This window comes from Cupressus sempervirens, chromosome 9, assembly GCF_028749045.1.
Source record: "Cupressus sempervirens isolate cs-2001-9-10 chromosome 9, ASM2874904v1, whole genome shotgun sequence".
Taxonomy (NCBI): Eukaryota; Viridiplantae; Streptophyta; class Pinopsida; order Cupressales; family Cupressaceae; genus Cupressus; species Cupressus sempervirens.
The window spans coordinates 637,203,751-637,210,327 of NC_143126.1; the positions used below are offsets into that span (position 1 = coordinate 637,203,751).

At 34.4% G+C, this 6,577-nt stretch overlaps 1 pseudogene; it reads right to left on the minus strand.

The window, feature by feature from the left end:
- Positions 1 to 386: 386 nt before the first annotated feature.
- On the minus strand, positions 387 to 4,242 carry LOC149540338 (laccase-12 pseudogene; annotated as a pseudogene).
- Between the last annotated feature and the right edge of the window lie 2,335 nt (positions 4,243 to 6,577).

Sequence of the window (6,577 nt, forward strand, 5' to 3'; positions counted from 1 at the left end):
TCATAGTGGGACCATTCTTTACTAAAAACACCATGCTCAACCCCCATGTCACATGATCATTTAAGTGACAATGCACAAACCAAATCCCTGCACAAATCAAACAATCCTTCAAATGTTTTCAAATTTTCAATCTCAAGCCATATTTCATAACTAAAATCAGTAGAGAAATGCCACTCTATTTCTTACCTGGATTATTTGCTTTGAACCTGACAACAACCCATCCATTTACTGGAACCCCTACGGTATTCTGTTGAGGAGGATCAACCAGATTGAAAAAGCTTGGGTGCATTTCATTATCATAATTACCAGAACCCTCTCCCACCACATAAAAAGTCATACCCATGAATATGCATTGGATGATTATCTGCTTGGAAGATATTGGTTCCCTAGAAAACAATCTGAAGCGTAGGATTATATTCAATCACTTTCACCCTTGTGCCAGAAATCGGTGCCCACAGAGATTCATCTACATCACCGTTATAATTATACTCAATGGGCGAATTGGAAGGAAAATTAGTGCTATAAACATCTGGTATGTTGAGGTAATAAGCTTGGAGAACGGCTATATCTGGCAGCACAAAAGATATGTTGTTCATACTGGCACTCACTCTGGTACTGTTAGGGCCACTACAGTTACTGGATGAATATCCAGTTGGACAGGGACTTAAACCGAGTCCTACGGTTATGAGGCTACTGTCACTTATACTTTGTGGGACATCAACAGGATGTTCGTGTGAAGCTAGGCTTCGTAAGGATTGGGTAAAGTTTGCCACAGTTGCAGTGTCATTGTATTCTTGAAGCTCTGGAAGGATTGGAGTGGCAGATGCATTTGAGCCCACGTAGCTTATAATGGCGGTAGTTGTGTTGTTATCAATATTTGCTAAAGATTGAGTTGTGCATAGCTTGGAGGCCATATAGTATTTGGCTTTCACTTGATTGGCTGTGAGAAGAATGTTTGCGGTCTGACCAGATGTTATGAAGAGAATGTCGGTTGTGTATGGCTTCGTGTAGGAGGCATCCATGGCTACCACAGTGAGATTGTGTGATGCAACCTTGAAAAACATGTGATTATTGACTACAGCATTGACGATGCGAAGAAGATAGGTTTTTCCATGGTGTACATGGAACTTTGTTGTTCCTGCATATATATATAAGATTTCATTAAAGATAATTGTATTCTTAATTTGTGTAAGAGAGGATTTCTAATAGAACATGAATGTATATTAGCCATTTTAAGGATTGCAACATTAAATATGGTGTTATGCAAAATCTTATAATAAAGTTTAAGGATTCTAATATAAAAAATGGTGCTATATTACAAAAAAAAGACTATTTATCAAAAAAAAAAAAAATTGGTGCTATGGCAACATTCTTTTTGATAAGTTGTCTAAAAAGATTTTTTTAAAAATGGCATTGGTACTTGTGCACTAAGTCAAGTTTAATTGTCAAGTTGAGTGACATTGAAAGATTTAGTGTTTATTTAAGACTTCATTGATTGTAAAAAAATCATCATCATCATCACTAATAGCTTTGAAGTCACAAGTATTAAATGCAATAATAGTAAAAATAATAACATTAAAAATCCTTTCATCCATTCCTAATTAAGCCATTGGCCCCTAAAGGTGTCATTTCATCTATTAAGAGACTTAAGATTTTATCTAGAAGGGGAATATGGTTGAGAAGAAGAAAATTGCTTTGGTCTTATGCGAAAAGATTTGTCAACCAAAGGTTAGCTGTGGAGTAGGTATTCATAATATTCATGAGAGGAACATTAACCTTAAGGCCAAGCTGGCCTGGAAGATTTTTGAGAATTTCAACACTATGGGCCATAAGTATCAAGATTAAATACTTTGACTCTGATGACCTAGAATATATATTTACAATGCCTAATCCTCCTAAGGGCTCAGCTATGTGAAGTCTTTTTGGAAAGAGTGGAGAGGTATTTTTGCCACATCTTTAATGGGTTGTTAACTCAAGTGAGAAGGTGTAATTCTAGTTAGACTTGATGAATGGCTTTTCTCCCCTTTCTTCATCTGATAAGCTTAATATAGCTTGGGTTTTTCTACCAATGGTTTTTCTAATGTGGTTTGGAAAGAATTTTTAGGGCAGGCCTATTCCTTAGATAGAGAAGATTGAGCTTCTAAATGTCTTGAACCAAATATCTTTATGTTGCACCAATGACAGCCATAGGCTGATATGGAGAAGAAGTAAGAGTGGGCCAGTTCAGGAGGGATACCAATATCTGATTGAATGCACTAATGACATCCATAGGATGATATGGAGAAGAAGTAAGAGTGGGCCAGTTAAGGAGGATTACCAATATCTGATTGAATGCACTAATGACAACCATAGGCTGATATGGAGAAGTAAGAGTGGGTCAGTTAAGGAGGGATATCAATATGTGATTGAAGGGAATATTTTTTCTTATGAAAGGAATTTTAAGTTTTTTTGACATGATGTTGTTTTTCCAAAGGTGGGAGCTTTTCTCTAGTTGACTCTTTAGAATAGAATTCTCACTTCAGATAGACTTCAAAGATTATAATTGTCGATAGTTTCTATTGTGTCTTATGTGGTAAAGAGTGGCAGAATGCTGCTCACCTACTCTCATGTGATTTTTCTTATGAGTGTTGGATGAGGGTCCTTGCTAGACTTGGTTGGTATGGTCTATTTCCTAATTTTTTATCCCAATTGCTGATGGATTGGCCTTTACCCCACAAAGGCTCTTTTTTTGCTAAGATTTTGAGAATTGCCCAGTCATTTATTAGTTGGTTGGAAAGAAATAGAAGAATATCCAGGAAGGAAATTTCTTCCATGGATAGGGTTTATGAGTAGATTGAAAAATCTATTTCAAAAAATGTCAATGCATTTACTCTAAGGACTAAAAACTTGTCTTCTATATTCTCCTGCTCTGATGGCTTTACCCTCAATAGATGGTCTCTAAGTTCTGTTTCTTTTAAGGGCATGATGGTGGGTAATAAACCTAAGAATGATATTCTGAAACAAGTTAAATGGGAAGCCCCTTCCTCTTCTTTTTGCAAGTTAAATTTTGACAGCACATCTAAAGGGAACCCAGGGGATCAAGTTCCAGGTCATATTTTAAAAGATTAGTCTTCCAAATTTAGGGACAGATATAAGAGCTCTCAAAGATGGTGTAAAACTAGCATTATCTTTGGGAATCTCTAAACTAAATATTGAAGGTGACTCCCACATTATTATCACATAAAACTCCTCAAAGAAAGTTGTTAACTGGGATCTCCAATATGTCCTAGGAGAAGTTTGGAAGCTTAAGCATTCAAAATCAGTCAAAGCCAATCGATTTGCTGATTTTTTAACCAATTTGAGGGAAGATATGGAGTTTGGCTCAAATTTATTCAGGTATGAGCTTGCAGCTTCATTGTTTTGACATCCTCTTCAGGCTGGGTTTGCTCATGTGCTATTGTATGATATGTATAATAGTTGTATGAGCAAGGATAGGAGGTTTTTTACTGGTTTTTCCTTCTTGAACTCCTAAAGCAATTGTATCTATTTATAAAATTTATATGATGGCTTGCCACCTTTATTTAAAAAAACTAAATCAATTATTTAAATACACTCAACTACTAAATCTTCTTCTTTAACAAATAAATAAATAAAGATTTAACTATATATAATTATTCATTTTTAATCCATTGAGTCTTAAGTTGCCCATATACTGAAAATAAAAGAGCTGTACCCAATTGAATAAAATGAAAAATTGGTCGGTACCTAAGGTTGAGCAGTTATAGATCTCTCCTAGCTGTCCATTTATAGTGAAAGTATCTGAGACATTTGGTGCACCTCCACGCAGTTGTGCTTCCTCTTCGACTTCGATAGGATCGTTGTTCCACCATTCCCCTGCTCAATTTCATTGTTTCATTCAGTCATTATGAAATGTAAGAAAAATCTCGTATGAACCCATTAAAGAGAACTCTAAAAGATAAAAAACTATGAATCATAATAATAATATTTCCTATTCAAATCATCCACATGTTACAGATAAGCAATTCTAAGTACAACTAAAATTACCTTTGTTATTTCAACCTTCAATTTTTAAGTTAACGTCACAATAGATACCAAGATTCCATTAGGTACAACATTAAGAATGATTTAATTTAGAATAATAACAATGAAAAACTTTTCTGAAGTAGTTCTACATCGTGCAATCATAGCACACAGGTGGAATGCATATAATGAATCGGTATAAAAAAGAACTACATTAATCATTCCATTAGCTAGTGCAGTGATAGTGCTGTCATATTGACTGTGGAAATTAGATGTGGAAGAAATATAGATGATAAGGTTTGAGAATGATGGATGAATATAATTTTTAATTATTTTTATATTTGAAAATATGATGGAGAATATCTTAAAATTATTAGATGGTGTTAGAAGCATATAAATATTCTTGACGATGGTGGATATCTTTCTATCATATTTTTTGTTTTTTTGCACTATGGTGGATATTTTGGGTGTTTCAAGTGCAGGGGTCATTTTCATGGCATGGGATCTCTTCTTTTGAGCTGTACTATCTATTGTATCAGCTCTTTTCCCTTTTTGATCATTGTTGATATCATTTTAAAGCATTTTTAATGCAAACACACTGAGATAAAGTGTCACTCTCTGCTTTTCAAAATCTTTTTCATCATTGTGACTTATTGGACTCACACTACATTATAAAGTGCCATGGGTGGGATAATTGTTTTCCTTTTAGTTCTCTCTTCCTTTGTAAAGTGAGTGTACCTTCCACGACATTAGCCCCATGATATGTTGATGACACATTCCTTTATATGTGTTTGTACCTCTTCCTCACTCTTGATGTTTTTGGTTCCTTCTGCAAGACAATTTTGGCTCACTTTCTTAGTTGCATGTCACGTCACCCTATTTGCATTAGGAGGGTTTTTCTATTTTCTCTAATGCTTCCTTGGTTTGTTGGAGTGAGCTATGTATTTAGTATTTGATCCTATGTACTAGGCGATTGTAGTTGCTAGATACCTATGCATTTTGGTGAGATGGATTGTTTACCATATAGACACTCTTCTTTTCGTTCCTACTTTGGGTACATCCTTCTATTCTAGAGGAGGTTCTTCAGATCAATAGTTACTTTTGATAGAGTTTGCGGCTTCTTCATGCTTCAGTGATGTTCTTCATGATCATCTCTTGTCCCTATCTTCTGGGACTTTCCTCTAGGTGGAGGCTTCTGCATTCCTTCACTAGTTTTTCAGCATTTTTTTCATCTCTTTTTGGAGTAGATTTTCTCCCATGTGGTTTTCTCTATTTCTCCATTTCATAGAGATTTGGTTGTACTTGGGTCCTCATCAGGCCTTGTTTGTCGAGACCCAAATATTCTTTCAGTAGTATTTTCAAGGTTTTTAGGTACTCCCTAAGTTTATCTTAAGGGGGGGTGTTAGAGTAATGAGATATTTTCTAATTAACTATAGTCTACTTAAGCTAAAATTTAGGTATCTAATAATTAATTAATTTTATTAATTATTATGATAAAATCTAGATTAATTTCTCTTCATGTATTTAATAATTATCTTGTAATTATTAAATACCTAGATTAAATACTTTTCCTGTATTTAATAATTATCTTGTAATTATTAAATACCTAGATTAATTACTCTTCGTGTATTTAATAATTATCTTGTAATTATTAAATACCTAGATTAAATACTCTTCCTGTATTTAATAATTATCTTTTAATTATTAAATACCCTAAAGAGTTTTACGTTACCTTTTGGGGTTTCGATATCCTTTATAAGGACGATCTCTCATTGTAATCTTTAACTTGAGATAATTTATTTTTTATAGCAATTCATTTTTTTTGCTCATCAAGAATGTCTTGTCTATGGATTTGGCTATTCAAGCCTGCATAGCCTTTTGCTTCTCTCTTCTGTAACATGTGTTTGCATGCAGGTGATTCTTGGGAGCTGTGGGCTTGATCGTTTATCAACTTCAATAGATGGGAACTTCATCCTTCCACATCTCTTCCTAGAATAAGCTTCTTCTACCATTTCATATTTTCATTTTACTTCCTCTTCTAATCAAGCCTTTGGTTTTTAATATGTTCTTCTAGAGGATAGAGATGTCATTAGAGTTATTCTAGTTGAGATACAAATAGGAAGGACCATAAGATAAGTATTTGGCCCTCAATATTTTAGACCAATCTTTAGCTCCTTCTAAGGTTAACCAACTCAATTTAGAGACCAGAGCTTTGTTCATACTTCTAAAATTCTTGATACCAAGGCCTCCATTCTCCTTGGGTTTACACACTTAATTCCACTCGACAAGGGCCATCTTTCTCTTTTCCTCCACTCTAGACCATAGGATTTTTTTTGAATTTTCTCTAGGGAATCTTTCACCTTTTCATGCATTAAGGAAAAGGACATGAGGTACACTAGGATACATTGGAGGCAAGCTTTAAGGAGAAGAATCTTACCTCCAAGTTTTCCTTTCCATCTGACCAATTTTTTTTGGAATTTTTCAATGACACTATTCCAATATAGGGTAAAAGCACAAACCTGTGTCACCTTTTATAAAGAAACGTGATATCAAAATG